Raw genomic sequence first — 17,630 nt, forward strand, 5'->3', positions numbered from 1 at the left:
AGTTCCTCTTTGTTAAGTAGAATAATTTGCTTTGAAGATTTGGTCAGGGTTCTTACCAGGAATCTATCAATTTCTCTGACACCATATCACATGGACTTGATCAAGCGAGGCAAATATATTTAACACTAGGACAGAAGCCATAACAATCCTGGTGTTTCATCAAGACGGGCTCGAAGATATATCATTGAGTTTTCCCGCTCTCCCTGTCACTGTCTGGTAGAAAACAAGGCATGAATCAGAGATTCACCAGAATGACAACAGCATTTTGAGGACTGCATTATGAGAATCAGTTGCACAAACTGGTGGTATTATGGCTCAGTGTTAGCATTGCTGCCTCACTCATTGGGTGACTGGCTGTGTGAAGCTTGCATGTTTTCCTCATGTTTGTATGCGTTTCCTCCAGGGACTTCAGTTTCTTCCCACAGTCCAAAGATGTGCAGGTTAGGTGGGTTGGCTGTGCTAAATTACCCATAGTATCTGGAGATAAGTAGATTAGGTGGGTTAGCTATGTTTAATGCGGGGTTATGGGTATAGGGTAGGGGGGCCAGATCTGGGTGGGATACTCTTCAGAAGGTTGGTAAAGGCTGATGGGCCGAATGGCCTGCTTCATCATTTTAGAGATTCTATGAAACTTTGCTTGTACTTGTTGAGTCTAAAGGATCGAAGAGTGATCTGCTTGAGGAGTCTAATATGTTGAAAGTATTTCTAAAAGGTAGCCTCTAAGAAAGTATTTTCTCTGGTAGGGAATCTTGAACAATGGGACATAATCTTAACAATCACAGACTGTATATAGCACCTTCTCACGCAAAGTGTGCATGAAAGCTGGGACTCCCTTCCCGAAAAGATTGTGATGCTGAGGGTCATTTAGTGCTTTCAAGCTTGGTAGTTTTTTTTTGATTGGTAAGACAATCAATACTTTTACAGAGCTCAGTGGATAAGAAGAATTAAGTACAAATTAAGCCTGATGTGTATACTAGCAGAGCAGGCTGGAGACACTGAATAGCACCATCCTGTTCACATTTCCTTAAAGCACATGGCAACTGGACACTAGGTTCAAACCCCTGCTTGTGCTGAGATTGCTGATTGCAGCAAAGTTGGTGGTCAAGGTCCTGGACACCAGTTTAAGGGAGGAGGGAGAAATCAAAGTGGCAGCAGGGCAAAGAGTTGAGATTCCCTCTCTGAAACATATCTGAAACTCCAGGAACCCAGACCAAAGCACAAGGTTTAGGTCAAAGGAAAAGTGACATAGGTGACATCAGGAGAATGGCTAATGTCTTGCAGAAATGAATCTGAGCATCAGCTGTGAAATTCAGGTCAGGGGCTGGAAGTACTGGAGAAATGAACAATAACTGGAGCTTCCTTATGATTTACAAATCGGCTCAACATCTCTTCAAAAAGCTTCTCATATATTGTAATTCATGTATTTTCAAGATCAAATACACTCCCTGAACAGCTACAGATGCAGAGTTACGGGGTTAGATACTCAGAATCTCTCACTCATCACTGGCCCACCAAAACCTCTTCAGACAAGTGAAGGCTAGGTACAATTGTAGACATTTGGAATCTGGATCACAATGGAACAATCTATCAGCTTGTTCCAAGTGAAGTTTCAGTATCTTAACAGATTCAGGATGGCCTTCAATATAGATTGGAAAGGGTTTCCCTTGTCACTCCTGGTGTGCTGCAGCCTGGAAAATTTGACATTGCTCAGGAAAGTGGAGCTGGAATCCAGGGAGGGGGGAGAGTGATGTCCCATGTCTTTGAAGGAAGAAGGTCAAGAGGAGGAACAGGAACATCCAGGTATGCTGCTGGTGTCTGCTGCCCTAGACCTAGCTGCCTGTGACACTTGGGACATCCCTAATCAGGGAGACTTCAAATCAGTACAGTGTGTATGGCTTGGCACTCGTGTCATTCCAACCATGAGGGGTGGCAGTAATTGTAGCCAAATCCCCTTCCCAACAAAACAAACCGACTCACTGTAAGGGGATGTCCATGATCGGTTACCCATGGGCCTCCTGCCTGTCAGTGTCAAGGAGCATTAAATTACCTGGTCTCTGTATTATTCCAAGCTCTCTATCAGAAATAGTGTGGAGAGGCTTTGGTCTAGTGGTATAGTCAGTAAATGATCCAGAGACCCAGGTAATGGTGTGGGGACCTAGGTTTGAATCCTACCATGGCAGATGGTGAAGTTTGAGTTCTGAAATAATCTGGTATTAAGAGTCTAATGATGGCCATGAAACCATTGTTGATTGTTGGAAAAACCCATAAGGTTCATTAACAGGGGAGGAAACTGCTGTCCTTAGCTGATTCCAGACCCACAGCACTGTGATTGACTTTTAATTGCTGTCAGGGCAATTAGGATGGGGAATAAATGCTGGTCTAGCCAACAATGGCCACATCTCATGAGTGAAATTAAAAAAAGAAATGACTTACACTGTTATGCACAGCCCGTTTCAAGGATTTCCTCATCCATTATCATCTAGATGATTAAGGATGTAACTCCAAACCATAGATACTGCTTCTCCTGAAAGTTGTGAGCTCTTCTTCTGCTTTAAGAAAAGTCAGAATGAGAAGGGAAAGGTTTTTTTTTCTCGGGAAGGAGTTCCGAGATGTGTGGTTACAGATCATTGTGGAAGGGGTGAATAACAGCTCAGCATGGTAAGGGTCTCTAGAGCTGGATCGCCAAGGAGGAACCTGGTGAGACCAATCACAATGTGCTGAAAGGATACCTGTACCGAGTGACGGCTGCCACTTACCTTGAGGATCCCTACCTCTCCTGTAGCCTCCGATGGCAGCCAGGGCTCAGCTGGTGGTCTCTTGCCATAAGGTTGCAGGTTCAAGTGCTGCACCATGGCTTGAGTGCAAAATCCAATGCCACAAGAGTACTGCATTGTCAGAAGCCTTGTCATTCAGATGTGACATTAAATCAAGGCCCCTGTTGCCTCTGTGGGTGGATGTATATATAAGATTGCATTTGAAGAACAGAGGAGTTACTAACTATCCTGAAGTGAACATCACAGAAGACCAGGTTATCTGGTCATCATTACTGTGCAGTTTATGGGAGCTTGCTGTCTGCAGATTGGCTGCTGGGGTTCCTAATCATAATGGTGACCAAGCTTCAAGAATACTTAAACAGTAAAACACTTTGAGAAGTTTAATGGCTGTGAAAAGTGCTATGTAAATGCTAGTATTTAAGTCTTTCTCTATTATGTTTGTTGAGACTCGCTGGTCTCTTCCTACTGTCTGATAGCAAAAACAGCTGTCTCTGTGCTCTGACTGCATCTACCATCACTTCCACAGTGAAGCATCTGTAAAGTGGGAAATAAGTTCTTCACTATCTCCTGGCTATTTTACAACCCTAACATGCTCACTCACTGAGTGAGCTATCTCACACAGTGCTTCCAATGAGACCAATAACTGATGTCCCTTTTTGAATTGTTCCTGCAATTTCTGCTTCCATAATTTCATCCGACCCATTCTCCACAATTGGACTGCAGTCCTAGGGGATTGATTGACTCCTGAAAAGAGAAAATGGAAAGGTCATTGATCAGGGGCTCATATTTCCTACCCAGAAATGATTCCCTATCATTATATCAGAGACAAAGTTGGTGAGATTCTACCAGTGTTTCAGGTTGATGACCTTTTGTCAATTGGAACCTTCAAGCAGCAAAGTAGATCATAGAATCCCTACAGTGTGGAAACAGGGCCTTCGGCCCAACAAGTCCACACCAACTCTCAGAGAATTCCACCCAGACCCATCTCCCTATAATCTACCTAATCTACACATCCCTGAACGCTACAGGCAATTTAGCATGGCCAATCTACTGAACCTGCCCGTCTTTGGACTGTGGGAGGAAGCCGGAGCACCGGAGGAAACCCACGCAGACACGGGGAGAATGTGCAAACTCCACTCAGACAGTTGTCTAAGGGTAGGATTGAACCCAGGTCCTGAAGCTGTGAGGCAGCAGTGCTAACTACCGAGCACTGTGCTTCCCTTTTCTTCCTCTGCAGAAGAAACACTGAACGTAGACAAAACCAAAAAGAAAAAAATAAAGGTAACAGCCTACTGTGGAGTGATCTTGCCTTCTATTTCCTTTTCAAATGATTCAGAACTGAACAGACCTATATGTGTAGAACTGCCCCATATAAGTTGCACTACTCTAAGAAGTAAAATATAAATATTATCCCAGTGGGTTTACAAACAATCATTGTAGGGAGGCAATCATTCCAATAATCTAAACTAGCGTCAAACCCATCACGGGCCTCAGAAAGAAGGATATTGCTTGCATTCATACAAGCACTTTTCACAAAGGAGTAGTCTGGAAATGTAGTCACTGTTATAACATAGGACACAGAGCAGCCAACTCGCACCAGGCAAGATCCCACAAACAGTATTGAGACAAATAACTGGACACTCTTCTTCTTCAGTTAGTATCCGAGAGCCACTAAAGCATGGTTTGTGCTGCAATATCACGAGGGGGCAAGATAAAGAGTCTGTCCCCAAGTCCAGCTCAGCCAGACAAGGAGTCAAACATAAGCTGTCGGTGCTATTCTGGCCACATACTAGCTGCCCAACCAACTGAAAAGTTGACAGTGAAGCGAAGCATTTTGTTGATGGACTGTGATGATGAGAGGAGCTGGGTCAATGGTCGGATAGAACTCTGCTTGTGATAGCAGCAACATCCAGTCTTGTCTGCCTGCCATCTGCTGTGAAACAAGCTTTCAATTCTTCACCTCGGGGTATGTCTTGCTGACCAACAAGGGGCAATATTCTTTGCCTCCGTCCAAAAGTAAAGAAGAAGCACATGACTGTACAGGGCGAAGAAATACAACCTTGTGTGAACAATGTCTTTGTGAAACTTGCCCAAGCCAGGACACTAAGGCCATTGTGCTACCCTGAGACAACTTGTAATGCTTCGCACCATCTCCACAGCCTCAGGCTCTGTGGGTCTGTGAACTCACGAGGGAAGTTTAAGGCAGAAGTCATGTTCTGACAACAAGTACCACCAACTGAGTAATGCATGCATAACAGCAACATCACTGGCTCAGTGGACAAATGTGCCTCCCACTGCAGTACTTAATGTAGATGGGGGAAGTCTTAATTTGTCTCCCTATAGTTCAGTGTGAATCACTGGACAGTGATTACAAGCAGGAACCCTGGTGGACTTTTCCCCCTTTAAAATCAAGAAAACTGGAGCTAATTGGTGAAGCAGCTGTCCACAGGCAGAAATCAAGAATCACAAATAAACATATCCTGTAAGCAAGACTGCAAGATATCATCCATGTGCTAAAATAAATTAGAAAACTTTGACTTTTTGAAACAAACACATCATTTAAAGATCTCCCATTTTCCTGAGTGTCCCCTTGATTGAAAACATCTTGTAATTTCACACCTGGGGACTGTGTCCATAGTATAGTCTTGACAGTAAACAAATCACAATCTCTTCCTGCCATAGCAGAAATGCCATGTGACAAAGTGTGACAAAAGGACCATCAATTTTGTCACACCATTCAAATGAAGTTAAACATAAAATGGCAGTTTATTGTCAATGCGGTAAACATCTTAAATGCCACAGAATCCGTCTCACTTGAGTTCGATATTTACAGAGACACTGCAGCCGTTGAATTTTGAAGTTATCCAGTCTCAATCTTATTTTTCCCTTTCAGTAGATCTCATGATAAATCTCCTGAAGGCTGCTGTCAGTTTTCACTGGCTTCCCAACAAGATGATTACTTTCTGTCTTCTCATGAAGGTTTTGATCTATTTTCTTGGATTTAATGTCATAGTCACTGGCTCCTGCCCCCAAAGAACCATAAGACCATCAGAGATAGGAGCAGAGTCAGGCCATTCAGCCCATTGAGTCTTCTTTGTTATTCAATCATGGCTGATATGCTTCTCAAGCCCATTCTCCTCCCTTCTCTCTGCAGCCTTGATCCTCTAGCAATCAACAACCTAGCTATTTCCGTCTTAAATATGCTCAATGACTTGCTCCACAGCAGTCTATTACAATGAGTTCCATAGAGTCACCACTCCCTAGCTGAAGAAATTCCTCCTCATCTCAGTTCGTAAGTGTCGTCCCTGTCCTCTGAAGGTGCGCCCACTCCTCCCGCCCTGGTCCTAGTTTCTCTTACTAGTGGAAACATCTTCTGCATGTCCAATCTATCCAGGCGTCTCAGTATTCTGTAAGTCTCAATCAGGTCCCTTGTCATCCTTTGAAACTCCATAAATTACAGACCCAGAGTTCTCAACGCTCCTCAGATGACAAGCACTTCATCGCTGGGATCATTCTTGTAAACTCCCTCCAATGCCAGCACACTTCTTTTCAGATCTGCAGCCCAAAACTGAACCACTTCTTATAAATGAGCTAAGGTAATGAGTATTGCAAGCTACTTAACTGTGGGGTCCACAGAACAGAAGGAGGCCATATGGCCCATCATGTCTGCTCTGGCTCTCTCAATGAGTAATTCACTAGGTGCCATTCTCCTGCCTTCTCCCAATAACTCTGCACATTTTTCCTTTTCGGGAAACATTTTAGTTTTTTTTGAAAGCTTCAACTGAATCTGCGTTCACCATCCGTTCAGGCGGTGCACTCCACATTCCAAACACCTGTTGTGTGAAAATCTCCCTCATGTCACTTTTTCTTCTTTAACAATTACTGTAGATCTTTGCAGTCTCCTCCTCGATCAAGTGGAAACATTTTCTCCATGTCTGCTCTGTCCAGACCCTTCATGGTTTTATCAAATCTTCTCACAGCCTAGTCTTCTCCAAGGGAAATCATTCTAACTTCTCCAAACTATCTTCATAACTGAAGTTCTAAATTTGATCCTACATTACATAAGCACATTGTTATAATAAACTCGTACATTGTACTCATACACACTATGAAAGAGAAATATACATTCACATACACAATTATATTTAAACACACATACACAAATGAATACACTTGTTAACATATACAGATACACACACAAAGAATTACATGGAATATCCAGCAGAGAAACAGACCATCCAGCCCAACGAATCTGTGCTGGTGATTTTACACCATACAGGTCTCCTCCTTTCTATCTACCTCATTTCAGCATTCCAGCACATCTTTTGATTGTCTTTTATCTCATGTACTTATCAAGTTTTCTTTTGAAAGTAGCCAAGCCTTTTGCCTCAATCATTTCTTGAAGTAGTGAGTTTCACATTGTAACCACATGCTAAACAAATAAATATCTTTATTTGCCTACCTAATCTATTGATTTATCAATGTATTTACCATCCTCAGTTCCACTTCCTAGTGCATCTATCATGTAGAATCCATTGATTATGTTAAAGTTGTTCCCGCTTCTAAACAAAAATGTCCCCAACTGGTGCAATCTTTTCCGAAGGCTCTCATTCTCAGTTTAGCCGCCAGTATAGTAAATCTTCTTCCACTTCCTCCAGTGCTTCCATATCTTTTTATTGTGCTGAGATCAGAAACATATCATTAAGTGTGGCTTCACTGGGGTCCTAAGTAAGTTTAAACTAATTTTACTGCTTCTGAATTATATGCCCCTAGGAATAAATCCCAGTGTTTTTTTAAAAATTTAATCGCTTTGCTGATCTGTGAAGCTATGTGTAATGATTGAATTTTCTTTATTTCTACATCCCTTTGTTCTTCCTCCCCACACAATTTTCCATTTTCTTGTTAATTGGCACTGCTGACACATGCTATTATTCTTGCATTGGGTTCACTCCATCTAATGCAGATTGACACAGACTACTACTGATGGCATAGAATATCATTGACTGGCATTATCTGACACTTGCTATCACATACATGTGCACACAAATCACTTTTTAAAAAAAATCAGCCACCATCAGTTAATAGCAGTCAGCGATAGCCAATGTTAGTGCTAGCCCATACGAGCCAATGCCATCCAGTGTCAGCCTGTCAACGTGATCCAGTGTGAGTCAGTCAGCCAGTGTTAAGCAATGCTGAACAGTGATACCAATTGTAGCCAGTGATAGCCAATGCAAATCAGTGCCATCCAATTTTAACCTATGTCATTCTGTGACAACTTGTCGTGGTCTGTACCATCTTTTCAATGTCATCCAATATCACTTAATGTCATCCACTGGCATTTGTGCCAATCAATGCTATTCTGTGTCATCCAGTTCTAAACTATGTCAAGCAGTATCAGCCAATGTTAGCCAGTTCCCTTTCTAACCAGCTCTGTGGGTGTGCCTACACCACATGGACTGCATCAGTTCAAGAAGGCGGCTCACTACAACCTTGTCAGGGTAATTAGTGAGGGCAGAAATGCTGAGGGAAATAATGGTAAGCAATGTGGGAGGGCACGGGTACTAACAAACTACGTACCTGAAATGTCTCAGACGTGAGAGTTAAATCATCGCCTCGAGTGTTTAAAAACAAGCAGGGAGAACAAGCTATGTTACAGCTCACATAAGAGTTGGTTTTCTGGATAATTATCACATTCTTTTTTACATTCCTTTCTTTCCTCTTTACACAGACTAGAAGACACAAAGTTATCAAAGTGACTGATTAATTCTGCAAACTCACGTTGTGTCACTCACATTGTTTATGGCTTCTGATGTTAATACATCTTGAGACCTCCTCAGATTGAAGCTTCAGAACACCGTGGGGAGAATACTTGCTAACTTTGCATCGAACGCTGGTGGTTTGCCCATTGACTCCTTTATCAGATGAGAGCCACAACTCTGACAATTTTCTTTTTCAATCAAAAATTTGACTGAAATTGCAAATATGATTATAATGACAGCCTGATCTGGTTTCTCATTCAAAAACTCTTGAGGCGAGAATGATTTAATCATTTGATAATGGTCTGGTAGTGTGGGATTAAGAACGGATCACTGGCCAAGAATATCGATAGCACTGGATTCACTGATTGTCAGTGCCTTGCTGGGGTGTGGATGGCAGTCAGCATTGAAAAGTGAGAACAGCAACAGCAGACAGGTTGTTAAAATGCTCTCGTTCAGCAGTGTGGAGGAGAATGCAAAAATTCAGTATTGTCCCAACTTACTTGGTATTTTTAAAAATATTTCTTGGAATATAGCTATCGCTGGATGGGTTAACATTTGTTCTCCACCCCAAATTGATGTAGAACTGATATCACATAGACACCAAACTAAGTAAGAAAGACACGTTTTCTTTCTTGAAGGGATTTTGGTTTAATGTAGTGAAATCATACAATGGCTTTTTTGAGAATTTGAATTCTGTTTTTAAAAATCAGGGAAAGAAAACCGATATCAATAAATGTGACCCTGAAGCTGTTAGAGTGCTATAAAAATTCTAAGTAGTTCACTACTATCCTTTAGAGAATTAAACCTGCTGTTCTCACCCCGTCTGGGTCTATTTGTGCCTCCAATCCCACATGCCTGTTAACTTTTAACTAACTATGTTTTGAAGTGGACACTGAGCTGTATCAATAACTGCTACTGGAAATGTTCAAGGAGGCTTGCTGCCACATTCTGAAGGTGACTCAAAATGGGTAGTAAATGTCATTCTCACTAACAAAAAAAAGTGCGTAGTTAATAATGACACTAACTGTTAAAAAAGGGACTTTCCTTAGGGCATTCCTAAGTGTTTTGCAGCCAATTAAATATTTCTTAAAGAGTGGCCGTTGTTATAATGTAGGAAACATGGCAACCAATCTGTGCACAGCAAGATTCCACAAACAGTAATAGGATAAATGACAAGATAATTCCTTTGAATGACGTCAATTGAGTGATAAAGGCTGGCCAGGACAGCGTGAAGATCTCCAAAAGAGCCATGGAATCTTTCACATCATCTTGAGACAGTCAACAAGACTTTGGTTTAAAATCACAACAAAAAGAGGGCATCTCTAACAATGTAGCACTTGTTCATTGTCAACCTAGACATTGTGTTCAAGTCTGTGGAATCAGTCTTGAATCCTCAACTTTGTTGTTCAAGATGCAGTTAATATCGAGGGAGAATGTGAAAAAAAAATGGGAAGACAATATTAACTTGCAAATTGGGTGTGCAATTGGTAAATTAATTTCAGTACCGATAAGTGACCTGGTGCATTTTGGATGGGAAGAAATAACAAGGCCATATATTCTTTAGATAATATTGGTTAATAAAACCATAGAAAAAGTGGGCCAAGCACTCAGATTCACTAGTAAATGGAGAGAGTTGAAAACAAAGAAGCTAAGTTAGACTTGTATTGAACCTTGGTTAGAGCATGTTTGGAATACAGTGAAAGGTTCTTGCAATTGAACTATAAAAAGGATATGAACACTTTGGAGAAGGTGCAAAGTAATCTACTAGATTGATATCAGAATTTATACCCATCAGGAAAGCCTGACCAGATTTAGTAATTATGCTGTAGAAGAGGTTGGAAAGATAAGGATTTGGTTGCAAAGACATAACAAAGATATTGCTACATGCAGGAAATTCAAAACGTGCGGTCATAAGCTGGAGGGAAATAAATTTGTCAGAAACGTCTTTACCCAGAGAAAGGTGAGAATGTGGAACTTGCTACCACAAGGAGAGATTGAAGTAAGTTGCATGATGTATCTAAGGAGATTCTAGATAAACACATGAGGGAGAAAGGAATAGAAGGACATGTTGATAGAATGAATGAAGTAGGTTGAGTGAGGTACATGTGGAGTATAAGTATTGGTATTGCCCCTTGGGCTGAATACCTGGTTCTGTGCTGTAGACTGGATGTAACATGATGTAAGAATGGGTCATCTCTGAGGCATGGCTGGCATGCCTACCTCACTTTGAGGGTATTGTTTGAACCTTGGCTGTAAATTAACTCCTCTTTCTCAGCAGAAGCGATCTGATTTATGTGAGGTAATAATTTACTGCATTGGTCATACTGTGACAGACTAGCCCCTGAGATAGTGAGAGGACAATGCTGATCTTCAGTAGCTACAGCAAATCACTTTCAGACAACAGTCAGGAAATTATCGTGTGGTTTCAGTATGAACTTAACAGCCCTATTTATTAATACCAATTCACGAGCACACAGAAACCAAACTTTAGTTTTTACAGCTGTTTTAAAGCTTTGCCCTTTGAGAGACTATTTTGCTGTAAAATATTTAACAGTCAGTGACTCACAGGCAGCGCAAACAGATGTGTGAAGAATATTAGCAGGTGTGCGAGGAAATTTGAGTTATTCACTCATATTTTCAGCACAACGGTCCACTGTTGCTAACTCAAGATGAAATCAGACAACAAATGATACCTGTATGTAAATATTTTAATTGTTGGTGAATGCTATGCTAACAAAGGTAAAAGGTGTGTCAGGGACTGGGACACTTTCCATTTCAGACACACATTGAAAAATGAAAGCAGATTCCCTAATACATTTAATTTGCACATCTGCTTATAGGGCTGTGACCTAGAAGTGTTTGATGGGACAGGGTAAAGAGATATTTAATCTATATTTAACCCGCATTGTACTTGCCCTGGGAATGTAGGGGACAGTGGAGAAGGAGCTTAAATCTGTATGTAAGCCCATGCTGTCCCTGTCCTGGGAGTGTTTGTTGAGACAGTGGAGGGGGCTTTACTCTGTATCTAACTTGTGTGAATCCACAGTATAGAATGAACTTCACCCTATATGTTTAAGTTATTCGAGATGGGTTGCTGTGAACATAAGAATTTTGCTGACTGAGCTTGCTGGTTTTCATTTGGAGCCATCTTGTGGTCATTGTTAAAACAATTCAAACATCTAACAATGATTCTTTTGGAAATAGACTGATGTGGGATTTCTGCCCATTTTCTTAGAATCTTAGAATCCCTACAGTGTCAAAACAGGCCCAACTAGTCTGCAGCACTACTCAGAGCATCCCACCCAGACCCATCCCCCTAATCTACTCATCCCTGAACACTACCGACAATTTAGCATGGTCAATCCACCCAACCTGTACATTTTTGGATTCCTCTTTGTTTAAGTTGTTCTTTATAAATGCTATCTCTACCACAAGATGATATTGGAACCTTGAATGCACATGAGTTTTAGGGATTGATGCCTAGAGTTTCAAAGACTCACTTAGAGATGATGAATGTAACAAGGAAAAGAACATACAATTTTCAAATTCATATCTTTTCACACAATATCTTTTGTTTTAACTGATACCTCTACATCAGTAACACTAAATGCCTAAACTTACCACAGCAGTGAGTCCTTACTTTTAACAGCTATGAACACTATTTAACATAGAACATTGCAACCTAGAACAACTGGACCAGGATGTGGATAACAAAATGTGAGGCTGGATGAACGCAGCGGGCCAAGCAGCATCTCAGGAGCACAAAAGCTGACGTTTCGGGCCTAGACCCTTCAGAGAGGGGGATGGGGAGAGGGTTCTGAAATAAATAGGGAGAGGGGGGAGGCGGACCGAAGATGGAGAGAAAAGAAGATAATGGAGAGGAGAGTATAGGTGGGGAGGGGATAGGTCAGTCTGGGGAGGATGGACAGGTCAAGGAGGCGGGATGAGGTTAGTAGGTAGGAAATGGAGGTGCGGCTTGAGGTGGGAGGAGGGGATGGGTGAGAGGTGGAACAGGTTAGGGAGGTGGGGACGAGCTGGGCTGGTTTTGGGATGCAGTGGGGGGAGGGGACGAGCTGGGCTGGTTTTGGGATGCAGTGGGGGGAGGGGACGAGCTGGGCTGGTTTTGGGATGCAGTGGGGGAGGGAACAAGCTGGGCTGGTTTTGGGATGCAGTGGGGGGAGGGGACGAGCTGGGCTGGTTTTGGAATGCAGAGGGGGAGGGGACGAGCTGGGCTGGTTTTGGGATGCAGTGGGGATATGATTTTAAACCGTCTGCTTTCTCAGCTTTAAGCTTGGGTTTGGTGTTATCAGGTGTTGGTGTGCTCCATTTGGTACCTATCTTTTTGTTGACAAAGTGCACTTGACCTGTTGTGTTGCATGGTACATGGCTGACAGAGTGCTCTGAGGTGGAACTTATTTCTTCTTAGCGTAATTCCATTTGATGTCATCACTCCCAGGATTGTGGTTCCCTGTGAATTTTCAACACTCCCTCGAGGATCCTGTTGGTGTAAGATTCTTGGCGTTGACTAACGTGGTGTGGAGGAACTTGTGCACTGACATGGTCATCATGGCTGGACTTCATCTTCTTCTTTTCTTTGTTCCAGTTGATCTATGACTGAAAATAATATTGTAAGGAGTTTCTCCAGTAAGTGGTCCTCACCAGTCAATAAAAAAATGATGACAACTGGAGACAGCAATTTTTAATGCAACGGAGTTGGACAAAGATTTAATATAGCCATTTGGCTGTCTTGTCAAGTTTCTGTGTCTTTCCTGATCAGAGACCGAACTATTCTCACAACATGCTGTACCAATCTGTTGGAGAGAGGGTGTGATGTAATTGACAGACCAATTTTCACATTTTTCGAAGGTTTTCCACAGTTTTGTAGTTTGAAGTCAGACATGACCTCGATCTGGGCATTTAAAAGGACTGAAGATGACAACTGGGGTACTTGGAATGGTAATTAGTTATATAGGTGGGTAGTTGACAGCAAACAAGCTATCACCAGATTGACCGTTGGAGTGGAAATGTTATCATGCAGCTGAAGTGACTCCTTCTGTCATTTGGTTTGGTGTTCTTGCAAACACCAGAAACTTTGTACAACTTGTTCCACAGCTCTGTAAATGTCAGGCCAGAACATTGATTCATGAGCAAAATGACATGCTTTCTCAGTTCCCACATGGCCCTGGCGAAGCTCACCAAGTACGTTTGAACAAAATGTCACAGGAATCAGGACTGGTGACCCTTAAAGAGTATTCTGTTTAATACACTCATCTCGACTCTATAAGCAGTATGCCTCAGGTCTTTGTGTGCCTCCTTATTGTATCTGGACAATCAGCAATGTTGATCTGCCACAGTATTCTGTGTACAGGGTATCAGGAAGTCTCTCTCTGGAGGTCCTCTTATTTACTGTGGCCAAAACACATCAGAGTGATCTGTAAAATATCTAAATCTGTGCATATCACACCAACCTGTAAGTCAAGAGGTGCAAATGGTGCATTCTGTGTCTTTTGGAAATAAACACAGCAAGTGTCGGAGAAACTCAGCAGGTCTGATAGCATCAGTGGAGAGAGAAACAGAGTTTCATTTTGGGTCCAATGTCACTCTTCTTTAGAACTAAGATAACAAAGTGTGGAGCTGGATGAACACAGCAGGCTAGTGTCTAGGATCTAGGCCCAAAACGTCAGCTTCTGTGCTCCTGAGATTTTGCTTGACCTGCTGTGTTCATCCAGCTCCACACTTTGTTATCTTGAATTCTCCAGCATCTGCAGTTCCCATTATCTCTTCTTTAGAACTATGTTTCTTGGGGTAGGTAGCCTGCTCAGAGCATGTGATACAACTGGCTGGTTACCAGGTTTGTATCTGATGTCATAATTCTAATCTTGAATCTTAGGAATGTCTGGAATTGAGGTGGTATGCTTGTGAGTGGCTTCTTCCAAAGAATTTCTGAAAGTTTTGAGTCTCTTTCAATCATGACTCTTTACTGAAATCATGCGTGAAATCTGGTGAATCCAGAAACTAGAGTCCTGCAAACAGTGTCTGAGCATTTAGTCTGGGCAGGTGACAGGCCCTGCTGCTGGTTTGCCATCCTGTAGGATACACAACCTACATCTGGATGACTTTTCTGAAATTTAGGATTTATACTGCCAGGAGGTTGAACAACCAGAAGCATATCTGCAGGTCACCCCTGTCCCATGCCATAGGCATAGAGCAAACATCTTCAAATTTACTTGGATCTGGGCAAATACTTGTGTTGAAATAGACAGATCCAAAGACATTTGTGTGGTCTGGTTTGAGGGAACATTTCTTTCTAGTGAACACCCAAACCTCACACTTGGCAGTCTCTATTGGCTTTTGGAAGTTACTACTGTGTTTCTTTGCAGTGTGTTCTACCACAGAAATATCATCTGCAAAACAATTGCATCTTGGGTGTATTCTGGAGGCTGGGGGCAGGGTGGTGGTGGTGGTATAGCTGTGTGTGCTGTTGCCAAGGTTGGATGGGGTAAACACTGGGAGGTTAGGGAATCCAGTCAGGGAAAGGAGCTGCAGTTGTTGTGGGCAGTGGTGAGTCGTGGATTCTGTTTATTTATTCTCTACAAGTTAGCGTAGATATTTCCATTTTCTGACTTTACCTGGATAACAACCAGCGTTATTGAGTTGGAACCTTCTGAAATCTCTGACATTAAGGAACTTTTCCAGAGGATTCCAGAAACAAATGAATTGCCCTTCAGAATCAATTTCCTGGGCAAATCCCTCAGAGCCAGCTGTGTCAGGATTTCTCCAGGATGCACGACTTCAGTCATGCAGCTTTTGTTTATATTCACTCAAGGCTTGTGGGCATCGCTTTGCCAGCCAACATTTATTGCCGAAACCTGGTTCCCATGAAAAGGTGGTGTTGAGCTGTTTTTGAACCACTGCAGTCCAATGCTGTAGGTTGACCCACAATGCTTTAGGGAGGGAATTCCAGGATTTTGATCCAGACATAGTGAAGGAATAGTGATATATTTCCAAGTCAGATGGTGAATGGCTTGAGTGCAATTTGCAGCTGGTGGTTTTCCCATGTATCTGCTACCCTTGTCCTTCTAGATGGAAGTGGTCGAGGGTTTGGAAGTTGCTGTCTAAGGATCATTAATGAATTTCTGTAGTGCATCTTGTAAATAGCACACACTGCTATGACCGAGCATTGGTGGTGATGGGAGTGGATGCATGTAGATGTGTTACCAATCTAACAGGCTGCTTTGTCCTGGGTGCAGTCAAACTTCTTGAATGTTGGAGCTGCACCAATCCAGGCAAGTGCGGAGTATTCCATCACATTCTTGATTTGTGCCTTGGAGATGGTCAACAAGCTTTGGGGAGTCAGGAGGTAAGTTACTTGTCATAGTGTTCATAGCGTCTGACCTGCTCTTGTAGCCACTGAGTTTATGAACTGATATGGTTTGGGTTTCTGGTCAATGGTAACAACCAGTGGGGGATTCAATGATGGTAACACCATTGAATGTCAAGGGGCAGTGGTTAGATTGTCTCTTATTGGAGATGGTCATTGCCTGGCATTTGTGTGGCATGAATGTTACATGCCACTTGTCAGCCCAAGCCTGGACATTGTTCAGATCTTGTTGCGTGTGAACATAGACTTCTTCAGTATATGAGGAGTCATAAACAATGCTGAAAATTGTGCAACCATCACCAAACATCCCCACTTTTGATGGAGGAAAGTTTACTGATTAAGCAGTTGAAGCTGGTTAGGCCAAGGATACTACCCTGAGGAATTCCTGCAGAGATGTTCTGGAGCAGAGATGACTGAGTTCCAACAACCATAAACATCTTCCTGCAATGATTATCTGACCATTGGAATATCTGGGTGAGGATCTCCAACATTATGAAAGCTTCTGTTTTTGCTACTGATCGACCTGTTCAGCCAGAACGATGATATGGGATGGTTTCTTATGTTATCTTCCTGGATGCTTTTTTTGTTCAGTCATGGGATGTGAGCATTGCAGGCTGGCCAACATTTATTGCTCTTCTCTAGTTGCCTCTGTGCTGGTTTCACTGGTTACTAGCTGCTGCATTTTTAAAAAGTTTCAAAATATAGCTTATTCATTAAAAAAATCTTTTTAAATATATATAGTTTCAGTAACTGAACAGACCCTGATCTAATCGGGTCACCAGACCCAAAACATTAACTCTGTTTTCTCCTTCACAGATGCTGCCAGACCTGCTGAGCTTCTCCGGCAACTTTGTTTTTGTTCCTGATTTAACTTCAGCAGGTAGATCTCAGACAATGGTCTTTCCCCACTGTGGTCTGGAGCAGCTGTCCCAAGCTTTAGCATGTCCCTCAGCACATAGAACCGGACTTTGGAATTTGCCAGTCTGCAACACTCAGTTCAGGTCAATTCCTTGTTTTTGGCAGACCAAAGAGTGTCTTTCTCAAAACTGATAGTCCTACAGGCACAGTTGATGTTTGTCTTGGCATGCTTCCTGGGGAAGAGACCATACAGAATAAAGTCCTGCGTCATGGAGCTGCTTGGGACAACCTTTGACAAAAACTACTGCTTCTTTCTCCTGAGATAATGGGAACTGCAGATGCTGGAGAATCCGAGATAACAAAGTGTGTAGCTGGATGAACACAGCAGGCCAAGCAGCATCTCAGGGGCACAAAAGCTGATGTTTCAGGCCTTGAACCTTTTTCTGATGAAAGGTCTAGGCCTGAAATGTTAACTTTTGTGCTCCTAAAATGCTGCTTGGCTTGCCGCGTTTATCCAGCTCCACTCTTTGTTATCTCGGCTTCTTTCTCCTGAGTTCCTTTGTAAGGGCACATGATCCAGAAGGAGATGTGTGACAGTCTCAACCCCCACCCCCCTCGCAGCCACTTCAAGAGCACTGGGCAGTGGTACAGACTAACTGGATGTACAGGAAGAATCTCACAAGTGGTGCCTTTCTCACCACCAGCCAAGTGCTGGTCCTTGCTGGAAAGATCTGGTGATGAAGCATGACTCTGTCAGTTTGCTCAGGGAACCACAAAACAGGATCCCGCCCTCGCCTTATCCCGCAGAGCCTTGAGAACGCTATGCATTGACCACTTCCAGACGGACTCATTTTTCTT

This window comes from Stegostoma tigrinum, chromosome 28, assembly GCF_030684315.1.
Source record: "Stegostoma tigrinum isolate sSteTig4 chromosome 28, sSteTig4.hap1, whole genome shotgun sequence".
Taxonomy (NCBI): domain Eukaryota; kingdom Metazoa; phylum Chordata; class Chondrichthyes; order Orectolobiformes; family Stegostomatidae; genus Stegostoma; species Stegostoma tigrinum.